Raw genomic sequence first — 19780 nt, forward strand, 5'->3', positions numbered from 1 at the left:
AAATTCTAAATAAAATGTGGCAAAAATTATTTAAATGGAGTTTTATTTTGAAAAATGAAAGTAGTGAAAATTTGGAAATTGAGCTTGTTTTTCTCATATTTAACAAATATTTAACTGAGAACTGCAACTATGGACTAATTCTTAGAAAAAAAAGAATAAAATGAGTGTTAATTGATCAGCATAATTTTTCAGGAAAGTTATATGGTACAAAAGAACAGCATATTTCACTTCACATTAGACTTTCAAAGTAGAGAGGATCATTTTAAAAAATAAAGTACAGTAAAACCTTGGTTTGTGAGCATAATTCATTCTGGAAACATGCTTGTAATTGAAAGCACTCGTATATCAAAGTGAATTTCAAGAACCAATGACTCAGTTGTGATCATGTGACATTCAGTGTCGCGTACTACTCTATTGCAAGACATCGCTCACTTATCAAGTTAAAATTTATTAGAAATGTTTCCTCGTCTTGCAGAACACTCGCAGAACAAGTTAACCACACACATACTGATATATCAGAGCTCTTCAGAGTTCTTCATCAATTTTCTCAAGAATTCTTACGATCCTTTGACATTTAAATTGTTCTCTTTTTACAGACGAATAGTCATTATTTTTTCATTTGTTCTCCTTCAAATGTTATAAGTAATTTAACCCTAGACAACATTTTATTTGTCAATATCTTTTGAATAAATTCCTGAAGTCCTAAATCTTTTGCAAGAATTGCAATTTCATATTGCAATTGCATCGTATTGTAGCATGTTACCAGCATTGCACAATTAACAAGACACTTACAAAGGTGTTGACTCTTCCTGCAAGGATTAGGTGTTAGTGATAATGGGATAGGAATATTTGAATTGGAAATAATTGTGTGTAAATTTATAAACAAGTTTTTGTGTATGTTTCATGATTGCTTTAGCTGTCCTTTGCCACCTTGTAATTGTGCTGATTTGAATGTGAATATTTTCACAATGAGGATGTGTATATTTTAATTGTTTTACAAGAATATTTTAGGACAGAATCTATAGTATCTTCTAATAATGGAGCAAGGTAGCATTGTCACCAATATCCTTTTAATCCTATTCTCATATTGATAAGAAACTTGAATTTAGTATGTAGATTTCAGAATTATAAAAAATGGACGATTCCTGTAAGTACAGGTTTATACACAGAGTTCCTGGTTGAAAGTATTCCTAGACTCCACTAGGATGGAGTGTTAGTGTGTTAGTCACTATATTCATACTGTATATCATGGAGTATTTAAAACATTATTAATAGAAATATAATGCAAGCCACACATGTTATTTTAAATATTTTTGTAGGTATATTAAAAAAAATAAAAAGAATCAGGCAAAATTAATTTTACTAACAGACTTTATTAATCCAAATTATCCAAAATATTATTTCAACATTCAATCAATATTAAGAATATTAAAGAGAGGGGCACCTGGGTGGCTCAGTTGGTTGAGCGTCCGACTTCAGCTCAGGGCATGATCTCACAGCTCGTGAGTTCGAGCCCCGCGTCGGGCTCTATGCTGACAGCTCAGAGTCTGGAGCCTGCTTCGGATTCTGTGTCTTCCTCTCTCTCTGCCGCTAACCCACTTGCATTCTGTCTCTGTCTCTCTCAAAAATAAATAAACATTAAAAAAATTTTTTAATAAAAAAAGAATGTTAAAGAGAAATTTTACATCCTTTGTTTTACATAAAGTCTTTAAACTGCAGTATGTATTTTATACTTAGAACACAATTCAATTTAACCTAGCTACATCTCAAGGGCTCAGTAAGCCCCACGTGACTAATGGCTATGACACTAGACAGCACAAATTTAAAGACTGAGACCTTGCAAGTGCCTCAGCTCTAGAGCACATCCTGTCCAATATCCCACCAGGCTTCTGTTTACTTAATGTGATTTGAAGTGAGGATTCTGAATCAGAGGGCATTCTGACGAAATGTTTGCACCCTCTCCAGATTCACACATTGAAGCCCTAACTCCCAATGTGATGGTATTAAGAGGAGGGGCCTTGAGGAAGTAACTAAGTTTAGATGAGGTCATGAAGGTGGAGCCTCATGATAGGACTAGTGTCTTTATAAGAACAGGAAGAAACCAGAATTCTCTCTCTTGCTCTCATTCTCTGCACTATGTGATGACAGAGTGAGAAGGCATTCCTCTGCGGCAAGCCGTAAAGAGGTCCTCACCAGGAACCGAAGCAGCCTGCACACAGATGGTGGCTTGTCCCACCAGTAAAGTTTGTTGTTTAAAGCACTCAGTCTGTATTTTGTTATAACAGCCTGAGAGGACTAAGGCAGAGGGAGAGACAGTAAGAGGTGATATAATGCAGCCAGTTCGCCTCATAATTTAGCAGAAAAGGAAGACATGTGTGTAAAGGGAATAAGAGAGCACAGAGGAAAGGAAGGTCAGAAAATGCAGCAGAGAAAAGGCAACATTTGAGTTGAGCCTTAAGGGATGAGTAGCAGTTTGACAAAGAAAGGAGTAAGAAAATGACAGTTGAGTCAAAAGGAACAGAAACACTGAGTCAGAGAGGAACTTGGCATGTGGTGCCTGCTGAGAAGCTTAATGAAGCCAAAGTACAGGAGAGCAGCTCTCCAGGGTGGGTAGGTGGCTTGAGGATTGTGAAAGGTTTGGATAAACCACTGCAAAAAAAAATAATAATAATAAAAGTAACTGATTTAAAATGCTGAGGAACAAAAAAAACATTGATGATGCCCAGCAGCACAGATTTTCTACTTTCTGTAGTTCTACTTAGTAGAAATCAAACCAACACACATTTTTGGTCAAGGATTGGCTGACCAAGCTCACAGGGAGATCCTAAAGTGAGGCTATGGGAGATACTGGTGTGAACATGCTTATGATTCCTGATCATTGGTACCTAGGTTAGATAGAAAAAAGGAACAAACAGGTTAGAGGGTGGGGGAGGTGATGGGTGAGAGAGTAAGATGAGAAGCTTCAGAGTCACCAAAAGCACAGAGAGCAGATTTAGTAGCAGGGACTGTGCCAGCGCTTGAGAGGTGGGAGGCAGAAGATTGTAGGAATTTGGAGGTAGGGTATTTCAGTTGGAGTTTGGAAGCAGAGTAGCTCTAGCTGATACATCTATGTGAGTGATGTGTTAAAATCAATGAAGTAGAGTTGGCTAAAGAAGTTTGTGGGCAGGGTGTTAGATATCCAAACAGAGACTACCACTATGGACCACACACAGTCCACATCTTCAAGGATTGTAGGGGGCATCTGAGGATGATGAGGGTAAGAATGGAATTCAATGCAAATGAATGTCACGTACTTAGAAAATCTTACTGAGGAAAGCTCATGTAGCGATGGTCCAGAAGCAGCAGTAGAAAACTAGGAGAATTTTGGCTCCACCGTCCTAAGATACAGGAAATGAGAGTGAATGAGTGCCTTCAGCCTAAGTACTTTGCCAGAGATGAGATGTCATTAGGACAAAGAGAAGCTATGTGGTGAAAAAGAGTGGTTCTCAAACTTTGCCTGTAGCCTAGAAACACTAGGGAGAGATGATTAAAAGCACAGGAGAATTGTCGTGGTGCGGGCCACCTAATGCACAAGATGTATGAGTCATTGGTACAAAGAAGAGAGATAACCCTTAGTTTAATTCACTTCTTTCATTTACTCACTGTGAGCTTGAGCAAGTTACTTAACACTGAGGCTCAATTTCCTCATCAAAAATTTAGCTGTACGAGACATACTTTCCAGGATCACAATGAGGTAAACATTAACTCAGAACATGGTAGACCATGACATGCCACGCCATGAAAAGTACACGACCATGGATCTCTGTCTTGTGAAGGGACCATAGTGACCTAGCGGAAGATAGCCATCTTCTTTGTGTAAGTGAAATGGTCCAGGATATGACTATCAGGCTTCTCAGGCTTGGACAAGATAAAAGCCAAAGGGCAGAATGTGCAGGCATGTTGCTATGGTAACTTCATACCAGCTGTCTCAGCCTCTCCTCCTGAGAGCTGGTCTTCCTGCACACAATTTGCAGTTTGTGCAAAGATCTTTGTTGGTTTCCGGAGAGGCTGGTAATATAACTGCTGTAGCCTGTGAAGCACTCTCTGATGGAGTCCCTGCAGAGAGGCCCTGAAGCCACTTGATGGTATGCACAGTGACAACTTCCTTTTTGCTTTATTCAAATCAGAACAGCATCACTCCATAGAGAAGCAGAAAAGGTAGACCCAGGCAGATTTTTATGCTGAAACTCAGGTCATATTTGGACTCTTACTGAACAAAGAAATGCAGAGAATATGAACCTTCAGTAATGTTTTTCTCGGAAATATGCCCATGCTAAGGAAAGTTTTTAGAAATATGTATAGAAAGACAAGTTTAGCAATGCTTAAGAGTTTAGAAATGCATGTTACTAATTCTCATGGTAACACCTTTGAGTTCATATTTTTAAAATGACTACTCTGTTTAAGTTTGAGCAGAATTGATTCCAGTGCTTGTAAATTGGTTTGGATGTTGTCTCTCTCGTTATACCAAAGGCAAAATTTAAAAGTTCCACTGTGACTTCCTTTGGAAAAAACTGTTCCTTGAGGTTTGTGTGGCTAAAGCTGAAGTTCGGAAGTGATAAACTAACATCTAACGTACAAAAGGATAGAGAACAGGAAGTACTTAAGTTACATACATTAACAAGACACTCTTCTTGATGAGACTTGGTTAGACTCCTCCAAGCTGTCCTCTTGACTAGACCTCAACCTTACCCCTACCCCCTATCCTTGCCAGACCAGCATAGCCCAGTTTTATCAACAGTCCTGTCAGTTGAGAGTGTTGGGGAGCAAGAATTCTGTCCCCTTCAAGGTCTTTCTAGCTTACTAAGAATCAGGGATACCTGGGTGGTTCAGTTGGTTAAGCATCTGACTCTTGGTTTCAGCTCAGGTCATGATCTCATGGTTCATGTATTCAAGCCCTGTGTCTTGGGATTCTCTCTCTCTCCCTCTCTCTCTGCTCCTCCCCTGTTCACTCGCTATCTCTCTCTCTCTCAAAACAAATTGAAATTTTAAAAAGGAATCTAAGAGATTCTCTGAGACAGACTAACAGGAGAAAATCAAATTTAATAATGTATGTGAAGGGAATCCACATAGACATGGAAATTCCAAAAGCAGTCAGGCAAAATGAGGTATTTATGTCACCTTGAACTAAGGAGAAGGGGGGAGGGGTCTAGGACCTCAGAGGAAAGGAATGCACTTCACAAGGTGATAAGAAGAAGGAGGACTTGGGTGTAAATTTTAAAAATAATAAGTAAGTAAATAAATAAATAAGAATTTTAAAAAGTTAGAATAAATAAATAATTCCCACCACCCACCACCACCCCCAAAAAAAAGAAGAAGGAAGAGGAGGAAGAAATGTTTGGTAATTAGATGTTTGCCCTTCCACACAGATGGTTCACTCAAGTACAAATTATCTCTGCTAATAAACCTCTATTCTGGAAAAAACCCCCATTTTAGATGCTTCTATTTTGTTAAGGGAGGGGCAAATGGTCTTGATTGCTTGCAGGTCAAAATAATCTTTACAACGAAGTGGCCTTCCCTTGGCCCCGGCAAGAGAAAATCTCCCTCACCCTTGATATATGATTACCCTCAATATCTAATCAAATTTCTCACCTCTCACCCTTGATATCTGATAAGTCTGGCCTGCTCTTTATAATTTTTCATCCACTAACGCCTCCCCCACATCCAACTCTGCTTCCTGTCTATAAATCCCCAGCTGCCTTTATTGTTTTCAGAACTGAGCCCAGTTCTATACTGGGGCCTCTTTTCCCCTTTTGCAATAGTTTCTGAATAAAATCTACCTTTACTGCTTTAACTAGTGTCTAGCTCTGATTCTTTCAGACAATACGCTCAGCCAGGTTCATATATATACATTGTTCCAATATTTAGGGTAATATATGATCTCAGTGCCCACATGATGGTGTCAGAAGTATAAATTAATACAAGTTCTAAGAGGGTAATTGGACACTCCATATTTGAAATCTTAAAAACACTCATACCTCATTATCCAGTAATTCTATTTCTAGGAATCAATCCTAATAAATTTGGAATAGGCCTTATGTATAAATATAATCATGGCAGTGTTATTTATAATAAATAAAAAATGAAAACAATCTAAATATCCAGCAATAAAAGTACAATGCATTCATTTGAGAAAACACTGTACAGTCCTCAAAATGTTTATGAAGAATTACAACAGCCAAAAATATACTTATGAAATGATAGTAAGTAGAGAAAAATAAGCAAGATACGAAGTTGCATAAAACTATGCCTTCATTTAACAAATAAGTCTCTGAATATATATAATTATATATATATATATATATATATATATATATATATATATATATATATATAGTAAAACACTGGATTGCAAGTAACTTGTTCTGCAAGTATTCTGCAAGACAAGCAAACATTTCTAATAAATTTTAACTTGTTAAATGAATGATATCTTGCAATATGAGTAGTAAGTGACGCCAGATGTCAAATGATCACAATTGAGTCAATGGTTCTTCTCTCTCCCCCTCCCTCCCTCCCTCCCTCCCTCTCTTTCTCTCTCTCTCTCTCTCTCTCTCACTGCGGGATTGTGGGTGATTGCCTCCCATGCTCGGATGCTCGGTCTCAGGCCACAGTGTTTGGCAGAAATCAGTGATTTTTCAGAACATTGGCAAGTGCCCACAACTGGCATTAGTGTATTTTTTGTCACTTCAAAGCACAAGAGTAAGCTTTTCCATCCAAGAGTAAGCTTAGGAATGCTTTGCTTCATTCTAGGTCAGGCTGCCTGCAGATATAGACCCTTTCCTCTGTTGCCTTATTGCCAGTTACACTAAAAACAGTATATGACAAGAGTTTATTAATACTGTACTGTGCCAACATCCATGCAAGTGTATACGATGGCTTCCATGCAGGAAAAGATGCCATTGAGCCAATAGATAACAGTGATTCCATTAGTGATCATGAAAGTCATCCTACACAATAAACCTCCTCTCTCTGGTCTCCCTCACACCAGTCACAAAGGTTTTCAAAGGTAAGTGCAGGTTAACTTATTTTTCTATATATATTGTATTTTCTTCATTATTTTATATTATGTATTGTAATCATTTTTTTTTTAATTTTTTTTAACGTTTATTTATTTTTGAGACAGAGAGAGACAGAGCATGAACGGGGGAGGGTCAGAGAGAGAGGGAGGCACAGAATCTGAAACAGGCTCCAGGCTCTGAGCAGTCAGCACAGAGCCCAACGCAGGGCTCGAACTCACATACCAAGAGATCGTGACCTGAGCCAAAGTCGGACGCTTAACCGACTGAGCCACCCAGGCGCCCCTGTATTGTAATCATTTTTATATGAATATTTTTGGATTGCGGAATGAACCATCTGCATTTCCATTATTTCTTATGGGGAAATTCGCTTTGATATATGAGTGCTTTGGATTACAAACATGTTTCCAGAATGAATTATGTTCGCAAACCAAGGTTTTACTGTATTTTAAAAACATACATATGTATATGAAACATTGAAAGTACCCCAAAATGTTAAAAAAAGGGGATCTTCTGAGAGGTTTTTTTCTTTCTCCTCAAAAAGTCAAGATTCTTAGTTGCAAACAAAAGAAGTCATTCTGACAAAGTTAAGCAGCAAAGGCACTTATAAGAAATTGACAGGGTGATTGAGGGCACTGAAAACACAGTCTGCAGGCAAAACTTCTCAGAGCAATGCCTAGGTCTGGCTGATAAGAAAACCATCACCACTGTTGCTGTCAAGTAACAAATGCCACCAGCAGGACACAACTGTTGGCTGTCAGAAATTCTAGAAAGCTACCACCTTTTAAACCGCAACCCCCCAGAAGCTGTACATGTCTGTTGCTAATCACCCAGCAAAAAACAAACAAACAAAGGAAACAAGGTGGAGGCTATTTCTTCAAGTTGCTCAACTCCAAATCAAAGTCATGGAGGGTTTTGACATAACTGACTTAGATTATAAAGGGATACTTCTGACTGCTGGCAGGAAAGTATAATGTAGGGGCAGAGGAGAAAGCAAGGAGACTACTGAGGAAGGTAGTGCAATAATCCAGGTTGGAGGTGAAGAGAGGCTGATTGAAAAGGGAGTGGTGAGAAGTGGATGAATTCCAGATCTACTTCAAAGATGAGTCCATCAGATTTACTAATGGAGTACATACATGTGAGGAGTGAAACAGGAATCAAGGGAGACTCCAAGATTTTGTCCTGAGAATTTGGAGACTGAGTTGTAATGTACTGAGATGGGAAAGATCGTGTATGGAGATGACAAGCAGCAGCTGAATACATGACAGGAGCTCAAGGCTGGAGATAGAAATATAGAAAATATTTTTGCATAGTGGCTAGTACCTCTTGAACAGTGGGTAGGGATTTCCTGTTGGGGCCAAGTACAATCTGGACATACCTGGGCATGTTTGGTTGAAATCCCATTTTCTTAAAAATATTTTTTAAATGTTTATTTATTTTTAAGAGAGAGAGAGAGACAGAGCATGAACAAGGGAAGGGCAGAGAGAGACAGAGATACAGAATCTGAAGCAGGCTCCAGGCTCTGAGCTGTCAGCACAGAACCCAATGCGGGGCTTAAACCCATGAACCAAGAGATCATGACTTGAGCTGAAGTCAGACACCTAACCGACTGAGCCACCCAGGTACCCCTGAAATCCTATTTTCATGAAGACTAGGGAGCCCTCCAAGAGGGCACTTAGGTTGAGTTGGAACCAATGGAAAATTATTTAGACTTTGACAGCGAGAAAAGATTATGAACAGCATGGGGACTATGATTTGGATTCATCTTTTAATCTAAACCCCGTAGGAACACAGAGAGGGTGTAAATAAAATCTAAAAGGCACCTGGGCATAGAGCACTGCCCTGGGATCCACCCTGATGGCCTGGTTCCTTTGTGGAATGGTGGCCACACAAGAGAAAAGACCAGAAAAGTAGCACGTGCCTAGAAAAGTAGCACAAACTATTGGTGGAAATGGATTCATTCACCAGCTAATGTAAAACAAACACTTGGACACCATCTTATGGACGGTTTTGCAAGACTTTTTGGTTCTATGTTAGGTAGTAAGGACAAGAAACCAGGGTGTGTTACCAACCTAACGATGCAGTTGGCTCTGCTAGGGTAAAAAAAAAAAAACTGGTTAGAGTATGAATTTTTACTAATAAAGAGTTGAGGAAGAGGCACCTGGGTGGCTCAGTCAGTTAAGCATCTGACTTAGGCTCAGGTCATGATCTCACAGTTTGTGAGTTCAAGCCCCATGTCGGGCTCTGTGCTATCAGCAGAGTCTGGAGCCAGCTTCCGATTCTGTGTCTCCTTCTCTCTCTGCCCCTCTCCTACTCATACTCTGTCTCTGTCTGTCTCTCAAAAATGAATAAACGTTAAAAAATATTTTTAAGGAGTTGAGGAAAATGAAGGAATTCAGAATATTTTTCCAAAATGTGCCACTTTGGCATGTGGACTATTTTGAGCTGAAAACAATCAAGACCTGTGGTCTCAGGGGAAAATTTTGACCCTCCATTAGCTGCCTAGAAAAATAACATAACAACCATACTCTTGTTTACTGTGCCTTTCCTAGTAACCTCTCATAACTGGCTTTCCCCTCCCCAGTCTTTGGTCTTTACTGGAAGATGGTGTTTAAGGCAGTGGCTTGGGCCATTTTAGGGAGCTACTCAGTTTTCCTGGGTATCTTTCATGTGTACAGGAGGTATACATGTTATTAAACTTCTGCTTATTTTCCAGTGTTAATCTGTCTTTTTATTATAGGAGGTATCTCAGCCAAGAATTTAGAAGGGTAGTGGGGAAATAAATCTTCCTTCTTCATAGTTTCAAGAAAAGTTTCAAGATAGTTATAATTATTCTTGAATACACAAAGATAATTCACCCAGTCCTGAGAACTGCACATAACCTCAAGCCCCCAATCATCCAAGCTAGGCAAAAGAAATGAAAGTAAAAATAAACTTTATAAAGTTACAGGTTTCAAGAAGGCAGTTTTTAAAAATTTTTATTTATTTTTTGAGAGAGAGAGACACATACAGAGCGTTAGCAGGGGACAGGCAGAGAGAAAGGGAGACACAGAATCTGAAGCAGGCTCCAGGCTTCGCACTGTCAGCATAGAGCCCGATGTGGGGCTTGAACTCACAAACTGTGGGATCACAATCTGAGCTAAAGTTGGTGCTTAACTGACTGAGCCACCCAGGCACCCCAAAGAAGGCGAATTATATTTTGAAAGTGTATCTTCAATTGTTGAGTAGAGAAAAGAAATATATTTTTTTAAAAAAAGAGAGAGAGAGAAAGAAAGTGGCATTTGCCTACCATTTTCCATTTAATCTCCAAAGATGTTTAAAAACTAATTATAAAATATCAATTTGGGTGAGTCCATTCATTTTAAAATTAGGAAAATAAATAATTTAGTCTATCCAAATGAATATCAAATGCAGTGGCATAAAAAATCAGAAGATAAAGAATTTATTAAGAAACAAATTAACACCATTCTGAATAATTTGCATCAAAATCCACAGTGAATCTATAGCATAATTCTTATACTGTCAAGATATATTTTTTAAGCAATTAGCCTATCTAAAGGTAATGCTATAAAGTATGAAAATGTTCTAGGTTAAACTTAGTCTCAGTTGTACCTATGGGAAGCATATATGCATGCCTAAGTTATTAAAGGGAAGTAATAATAATAGTTAATAGATACAGTACTTATGTGTGTGTTGCACGCAGTAAACATTTTTTTAACGGAGTCCATTTTTTTAAGTTTATGTATTTTGAGAGAAAGAGAGAGTATGAGTGAGGGAGGGGCAGACAGAGAGGGAGAGAGAGAATCCCAAGCAGGCTGTGCACTGTCAGCACAGAGCCTGATGTGGGGCTCGATCCCACAAACAGTGAGATCATGATCTGAGTGGAAATCAAGAGTCAGATGCTTAACAAGCCGAGCCATCCATGCACCCCAAACACTGTTTTTTTTTACAAATAATTTCTTATCAATTCAATGAAGTATGTTATTACTATCCCATTTTTTTGAAGATAAGGAAGTCAAGGCACAGAAAAGTAAAATGCTCAGTCATTTAGCCAGTATATAGGAATTGATTTGAACACGGACAGCTTAAAGAAATTGTGCTCTTCACTGCAAGTAGGATTTGCAATCAGACAGACCCTATATTAATATCAAGTGAGGGCAGGAGACCGAGGCCTCTGTAAGACAGCTGTACTCGGCTCTTGCTCCCACCTTATTCATGCAATGGCTGGAGGGCATGTTCAACCTTCCTACAAACCATCCATCTTGAACAGTGTTCATTTTGCCAATGGAAATTATTCGTAAACATCCTTATACTAATTAACAAACTCTCGGGTGTCAATTTTCATAACTGTATCTAAAATACTAAGAGCACCTTTGGAGTCTGGATTCCTGATTAGAGTGCTTCAGTGCTAACTAATTGTTCCTAGGATTTGGATTAGACTTAACTTGTACACACTAGCGTACATAAAACCGGCTTATACCAAGTTATTATTGTGTGAGGTATTGTGAGAAGTAAGGGAGATGATTCATTTTCAGAAATACCAAATAAAAGCTGTGTTGTCTAGTTAACAGTAGGTTTACAACCTTTTGGAAATTTATATGAACACCCCCCCCCCATAATGGAGTCCCCTATTTTAGACACTTCACTCCCTGGTTCTTCTTCCCTTCTCCATTTCTCAGGCTTATTTTCAAGGGCTTTGCAATGAGCATGCACCAAAGAACAAAGGGAGAGCGTACTGAAAGTCGCTGCGTCACCTCAGGGAATGTACATTTGTTCCAGTCAGACTACTTTTTGCCTTCCATGGGCACAGGCGATGTCCAGGTAAGGCTGTAACCTCTGTAGTACTCAGCCAATGAAGAACTTCATTGGAGGGACTTGCATGCCAAGAGACAAATTGTCTGCTATAACTGCCCTGAGTGTGCCTATCCATTAGACACCCACTCTTGCCATAACATTGATTAAAGCCTCGCTTCACTGAAGTCCAAGTCTCCCCGTCCCTCCTTTCATTGGGTCAATAGGCTTATTATTTGCTTTTTTTTTTCATTGTTCTTTTTATTTATTTAAATCCAAGTTAGTTAACATATAGTATAATAATGATTTAAGGAATAGAATTTAGTGATTCGTCACTTACATAGAACACCCAGTGCTAACCCCAACAAGTGCCCTCCTAATGCCCATAACCCATTTAGCCCATCCCCCGACCCAACACTCCACCAGCAACTCTCAGTTTATTCTCTGTATTTAAAGTCTCTTATGGTTTGTCTCCCTCTCTGTTTTTATGTATTTTTGCTTCTCTTCCCCTATGTTCATCTATTTTGTTTCTTAAGTTCCACATATGAGGGAAATCATGGTATTTGTCTTTCTCTGACTCATTTTGCTTAGCATAATACACTCTAGTTCCATCCATGTTGTTGCAAAAGGCAAGATTCCATTCTTTTTGATCATCAAGTAATATTCCATTATATATATATATATATATATATATATATATATATATATATATATATATACCAATCTTCTTTATCTATTCATCGGTCAATGGACAATTGGGCTCTTTCCATAATTTGGCTATTGTCGATAGTGCTGCTAGAAACATTGGGGTGCATGTTTCTCTTCAAATAAGCACTGTTGTGTCCTTTGGATAAATATCTAGTAGTGCAATTACTGGATCATAGGGTAGTTCTATATCTTAATTTTTTGAGGAATCTCCATACTGTTTTCCAGAGTGGCTGCACCAGTTTGCACTCCCATCAGCAGTGCAAAAGGGTTCCTCTTTCTCCGCATCCTTGCCAATGTCTGTTGTTGCCTGAATTGTTAATGTTAGCCATTCTGACAGGCATGAGGTGGTATCTCATTGTGGTTTTGATTTGTATTTCCTTGATGATGAGTGATGTTGAGCATTTTTTCATGTGTCGGTTGGCCATCTGGATGTCTTCTTTGGAGAAGTGTCTATTCATGTCTTTTGCCCATTTCTTCACTGGATTATTTAGTTTTTGGGTGTTGAGTCTGATAAGTTCTTTACAGATTTTGGATACTAACCCTTTATCTGATACGTCATTTGCAAATATCTTCTCCCATTCCATCTGTTGTCTTTTAGTTTTGCTGATTGTTTCCTTCACTGTGCAGAAGCTTTTTATCTTGATGAGGTCCCAGTAGTTCATTTTTGCTTTTGTTTCCCTTGCCTCTGGAGACATGTTGAGTAAGAAGGTGCTGCAGCCAAGGTCAAAAAGATTGTTGCCTGATTTCTCCTCTAGGATTCTGATGGCTTCCTGTGTTACATTTAGGTCATCCATTTTAAGTTTATTTTTGTGTAAGGTGTAAGAAAGTGATCCAGGTTCATTCTGCATGTCACTGTCCAGTTTTCCCAGCACCATTTGCTGAAGAGGCTATCTTTGTTCCATTGGATAGTATTTCCTGCTTTGTCAAAGATGAGTTGGCCATACATCTCTGGGTCCATTTCTGGGTTCTCTACTCTTTTCCATTAATTCATGTGTCTGTTTTTGTGCCAGTACTATAATGTCTTGATGACTACAGCTTTGTAATACAGCTTGAAGTCTGGAATTATGATGCCTCCAGGTTTGGTTTTCTTTCTCAATATTGCTTTGGCTATTCCTGGTCTTTTCTAGCTCCATACAAATTTTAGGATTGTTTGTTCTAGCTCTGTGAAGAATGCTGATGTTATTTTGATAAGATAGGGACTGCAATGAATATGTAGATTGCTTTCGGTAGTATTGACATTTTAACAATATTTGTTTTCCGATCCATGAGCATGGAATGTTTTTCCATATTGTTGTATCTTCTTCAATTTCTTTCATAAGCTTTCTATAGTTTTCAGTGTATAGATTTTTCACCTCTTTGGTTAGGTTTACTCCTGGGTATTTTATGTGTTTTTTTGGTGCAATTGTAAATGGGATCAATTCCTTTATTTCTCTTTCTACTGCTTCATTATTGGTGTGTAGAAATGCAACAGATTTCTCTACATTAATTTTATATCCTGCCACTTTGCTGAATTCATGCATCAGTTCCAGCAGTTTTTTGGTGGAGTCTTTTGGGTTTTCCACATAGAGTATCATGTTGTCTGTGAAGAGTGAAAGTTTGACTTCCTCCTTGTGGATTTGGATGCCTTTCATTTCCTTGTGTTGTCTGATTACTGAGGCTACAACTTCCAACACTATGTTGAATAACAGTGGTGAGAGTGACCATCCCTGTCATATTCCTGAACTTAGGGGGAAAGTTCTCAGGTTTTCCCTATTGAGGATTATATTAGCTGTGGGTCTTTCATATAAGGCTTTTATAATCTTGAGGTATGTTCCTGCTACCCCTACTTTCTTGAGGGTTTTTATCAAGAAGAAATGCTATATTTTGTCAAATGCTTTTTCTGCATCCATTGAGAGGATCATGTGGTTCTTATCCTTTCTTTTTTAATGTGATGTATCACATTGATTGATTTATGGGTATTGAACCAGCTCTGCATCCTAGGAATAAATCCCACTTGATCGTGGTGAATAATTATTTTAATGTATTGTTGGATCCGGTTTGCTAGTATCTTGCTGAGAATTTTTGCATCCATATTCTTCAGGGAAATTGGTCTGTAGTTCTGCTTTTTAAGGGGGTTTGGTTTTGGAATAAAGGTAATGCTGGCATTGTAGAATGGGTTTGGATTTTTTCCTTCCATTTCTATTTTTTGGAACAGCTTCAAAAGAATAGGTGTTAACTCTTCTTTAAATGTTTGGTAGAATTCCCCTGGAAAGCCCTCCAGCCCTGGACTCTTGTTTGTTGGGAGATTTTTGGTTACTGATTCAATTTCTTTAGTGGTTATGGGTCTGTTCAAATTTTCTATTCTTCCTGTTTCAATTTTGGTAGTTTATATGTTTCTAGGAAGTTGTCCATTTCTTCCAGATTGCCCAACTTGTTGGCATGTAGTTGCTCATAATATTCTCTTATTATTGATTGTATTTCTGTGGTGTTGGTTGTGATCTCTCCTCTTTCATTAGTGATTTTATTTATTTGGATCCTTTCCTTTTTCTTTTTGATCAGTCTGGCTAGGGATTAATCAATTTTGTTAATTCTTTCAAAGAACCATCTCCTGGATTCATTGATCTGTTCTGTTTGATTTTGATATCATTGATTTCAGCTCTAATCTTTATTATTTCCCTTCTTCTGCTGATTTGGGGCTTTGTTTGCTGATCTTTCTCCAGTTCTTTTAGGTGTAAGGTTAAGTTGTGTATTTGAGACCTATCTTCCTTCTTTAGGAAGGCCTAGATTGCTATATACTTCCCTCTTATGACTGCTTTTGCTGCATCTAGAGGTTTTGGGCTGTCGTGTTTCCATTTTCATTGGCTTCCATGTACTTTTTAATTTCCTCTTTAATTTCTTGGTTAACCCATTCATTCTTTAGTAGGAAGTTCTTTTATCTCCAAGTATTCATGGTCTTTCTAAATTTTTTCAAGTTTCATAGCATTGTGGTCTGAAAATATGCAAGGTATGATCTCAATCTTTTTATACTTGTTGAGGGCTGATTTGTGACCTAGTATGTGATCTATTTTGGAGAATGTTCCATGTGCACTAGAGAAGAATGTGTATTATGCTGCTTTAGGATAAAATGTTCTGAAAATATCTGTTAAATCCATCTGGTCCAGTGTGTCATTCAAAGCCATTGTTTCCTTGTTGATTTTCTGCTTACATGATCTGTCCATTGTTGCAACTAGGATGTTGAAGTTCCCTACTATTATGGTATTATTATCAATGAGTTTCTTTATGTTTGTGATTAATTGATTTGTATATTTGGGATTCCATGTTGGAGGCATAAATATTTACAATTGTTAGACCTTCTTGGTGGATAGTCCCCTTAATTATGATATAATGCCCTTCTTCATCTCTTGTTACAGTCTTTATATAGTTTGTCTGATATAAGTATGGCTACTCCAGCTTTCTTTAGATGACCATTGGGATGATAAATGGTTCTCCATCCCCTTACTTTCAATCTTCAGGTGTCTTTAAGTCTAAAATAAGTCTCTTGTAAGCAGCATATGGATGGTGTTGTTTTCTTTTCCATTCTGATACCATATGTCTTTTGATTGGAGGATTTTGTCCATTGACATTTAGAGTGAGTACTGAAATGTATGAATTTAGTGCCATTGTGTTGCCTGTAGAGTTGGTGTTTTTGGTGGTGTTCTCAGGTCCTTTCTAGTCTTTGTTGCTTTTGGTTTTGTTTTGTTTAATTTTGCCTTTTCTCCACTCAAAGAGTTCCCCTTAAAATTTCTTACAGGGCTGGTTTAGTGGTCATGATCTCTTTTAGTTTTTGTTTTTCTGGGAAACTTTTTCTCTCCTTCTATTTTGAATGACAGACTTGCTGGATGAAGAATTATTGGCTACATAGTTTCCAATTCAGCACGTTGAATATATCCTGCCACTCCTTTTCTGCCCTCTCAAGTTTCTGTGAATAGGTCTGCTGTGAGCTTGATCTGTCTTCCCTTATAGGTTAAAGGCTTTTTCCCCTTGCTGCTTTCATAATTCTTTCCTTGTATGTATATTTTGTGAATTTACTATGATATGCCTTGGTGATGGTTGGTTTTTGTTGAATCTAATGGGAGTTCTCTGTGCTTCTTGCATTTTGATGTCTGTGCCCTTCCTCAGATTAGGAAAGTTTTCTGATATAATTTGCTCACATAAATCTTCTGCTTCTTTTTCTCTCTCTTCACCTTCTGGGACTCCTATAATTTGGATGTTATTTTTTTAATAAGTTACTGAGTTCTCTAAGTCTTGTATCGTGATCTGTAGCCTAGGTTTCCCTCTTTTTTTCTGCTTCATTATTCTCCATATTTTTTTCTTCTATATCACTCATTCACTGCTCTGCTTTGTCCAGCCTTACCATCATGGCATCCAGTCGAGATTGCATCACAGTTATAGCATTTTTAATTTCAGCCTGGCTAGATTTTATTTCTTTAATCTCCACAGAAAGGGATTCTCTGGTGTCTTCTATGTTTTTTTCAATGCAAGCTAGTATTCTTATTATCGTGGTTCTAAATTCTAGTTCAGACATTTTATATCTGTGTTGATTAAGTCCCTGGCTTTCATTTCTTCCTGTTCTTTCTTTTGGGGTGAATTCCTTCATTTTGTCATTTTAGAGGAAGAAAAAATAATAAAATTAAAAATTAAAATTAAAAAATTAAAAATAAAACAAAAAATCAAATAAAGGAAGCTGGATCCCAGGTATGTTTTGGTCTGCTTGTTGAAAGAGGCTTGATAGAATAGAGAAGAAAGAGAAAGGAAAGAAGAAAAAACAGTAAGAAAAAAATGTTTTAAATTACAGAATAAAATAAATGAAATAGAATAAAAAGTTAAAAATAAAAAATAAAGTAAAAAAATAAATTTTTTTTAACTAAGAGAAAGAAAAGAAAGAATGAAAAAAGAAAACTTTAAGCAAATACAGAAGCAAAGAAAATGAACAAATAATCGAACCAGTGAGCAGAATGAAACGTGAATGGTTACATCCAGTATCTCCTAGAACTGAAACTATGAAGCACTCTATGGTCCATATACTAAGCAGGTAGAGTGACTTGCAATGGTCTTCTGGGGGGTGTGCTTAGAGGGCACTGTTAGGCAGGGCTTAGTGTAATGGTTCTGTTCTCCACTAGGTGGCGCTACTTAGCTCACTGAGGGGGATCAGTGTAGGTGTGCCCATGCACCGGTACCTGAGAGGTGGAAATGGCTTTACCCAGCTTCCTAGTCACTGGCGTAGGAACTTCATGCTCCCACACACCTTGGATCAAGCACCTCTACTTTGTCTCAGGTTTCTATCCACTCCCCACCTATAACAGTGGGCTTATTTCTGGCAATTTGGGGGCTTGGCCGAGATTGACGTCAGCGGGCAGGGTCCAGGTCCTCTTGTGAGAGGGGAGACGTGTCCCACCTCAGTTTGGGTGGCCTTTTTGCAAGAGGGCCCCTGGCCCTTGGGGGATTCATGGAACTCAAGAACTTTTTTTACCTATGGAGATAGAAGAAGTGATGCTGGGTGTAGCCTATGGCAGCGACCTGGTAATTCTGTGCAGGGACTAAGGTAGGCAAGTTAGCCTATAAGTATTACCTTGGGAGTCCGGAAATCCTCAGAGGCTGAGTGTGTTTGACTGAGACGTATCCTAGATATAAAGCGAATACTGAGTCTTGAGTATCCTAGATACAAAGGGAATGCTGAGTCTTGATCCAAGGTTCCCTTCTCCTGCAAGGGAAACATCTGGAGACAGACGAAGCAGGTTCTGGAGAGTTCAGGAAACCTCCATTAAGGGTGGTTGAACATCCCAGGGAAACTCAGAAGCAGGAAGTAGCCTGGTCAAGGATGGGGAACAGAAATTCTAGTATTAGGGGTAAGGGAAGAGACACCCAGAAAGAGGTGGGGACTCTTCAGATTCCCCCAGATAGTCCACTGGGACAAATGTTACAGTACTGGGAGGACGCTCCTTGTCTACTAGTTTGTGTCCAAATCTGAGGAAAGAACTGGAACAATGTGGGAAGGACATAGAGAACTTCCCTCTTCCCTCCAGGGGCTCAGGAAAGGGTTCTAGGTTATTGTCATTAAGGGAGGTCTCTTTGGGACAGGTAGAAATTGGCTTTGTCAGTGCCCCCCTCACCAGTTCTGAGGTAAGGAATTTCAAGAAGGAAATAAAACCACTGTTGGAAGCTCTATTGGGCTTGGCAGATCAGGTTGATCAGTTCTGGGGACCTAATGTTTATTCTTGGGCTGAGCTGATGTTTATCACAAATATCTTATTTACCGAAGAGGAAAGAGGAATTATCATGAGGGCTGCAATGTCTATTTGGGAAAGAGAGCACCCACCCAGCCTGGGTGTTAGGCGAGCTCAACAAAGCTGGTTGTAGACCTGGTTGGGATGACCATGATCCTGGGGACAGTGTTAGGATGCAGGATCTAAGAGAGCTAATAAAGGGATCAGGGAATCAGCTCCAAGATATCAGGATGTCACCAAAGCTTTTGAGATATAGCAAGAGAAGGAGGAAACCCCAACTACTGTCTTACAGAGGCTTAGGGATCAAATGAGGAAATATTCAGGCCTCTACATTCAGAGAACCTATTGGGCAGGGTCTCCTGAAGGTTAATTTTGTCACTAGAAGTTGGCCTGATATTGCCAGAAAGTGCAGAAGACGGATGGATGGAATGAGAAGCAAATGGAAGGATTGCTCAGGGAGGCACAAAAGATATTTGTAAAGAGGGATTATTATGCCCAGAATTCGTGATCCCCAAATACCGCCAGGGAGCCGAGTCCGATGCAAAAGCAAAAGAGCCTTTATTCGAGCTAGCTCGAGCTCAATCCACTACCTGCACCGACGCAGCGGTGAGATACCGGGGAGAGAGAGTGAGTTTTAAAAGCACAAAGGTTTTATAGGGGTCTAAGGGCAGTTGGTGAGGTAATGGCTGTGGCCTCAGCTGATTGGCTGGGGAAGGGTCGGAGTCCTGTTACGCAGGTCGCTGGGCGTGTTTTGATCAGGAAGTTTGAACGGGTGAGCGGGAGGTTACTCAAGGGGAGGAGGCGTGGTCTAGGTGAAGGACACAGAACAAGATGGAGTCCGCTGGCGTAGGCCCGCCCTTTCAGGATGAGGAGAAACAAAAACAGAAAGCAAAGATGATGGTAACAACTGTGGAGGAGATGATTGAAAGGAAAGGAGGAAATAGAGGAGGGGGGAGGGGGGAGGGGGGAAGGGGGAATGACGAGGAA

General features: G+C 39.0%; 1 protein-coding gene across 2 annotated transcripts in view; it reads left to right on the top strand.

The window, feature by feature from the left end:
• Positions 1 to 19780, top strand: part of GLIPR1 (GLI pathogenesis related 1) — a 71263-nt gene that overhangs the window by 2207 nt on the left and 49276 nt on the right. Inside the window, exon 1 of one of the 2 annotated variants that reach the window (XM_060656938.3) lies at positions 19585 to 19693. The exons of the other annotated variant lie outside the window; for it this stretch is intronic. The gene's annotated coding sequence lies outside the window, so the exon portion shown is untranslated. Of the gene's footprint in view, positions 1 to 19584; positions 19694 to 19780 lie in introns of those variants that run through there. 2 annotated transcript variants of the gene reach the window in all.

This window comes from Panthera onca, chromosome B4 (assembly GCF_046562875.1).
Source record: "Panthera onca isolate mPanOnc1 chromosome B4, mPanOnc1 haplotype 2, whole genome shotgun sequence".
Classification (NCBI taxonomy): Eukaryota; Metazoa; Chordata; class Mammalia; order Carnivora; family Felidae; genus Panthera; species Panthera onca.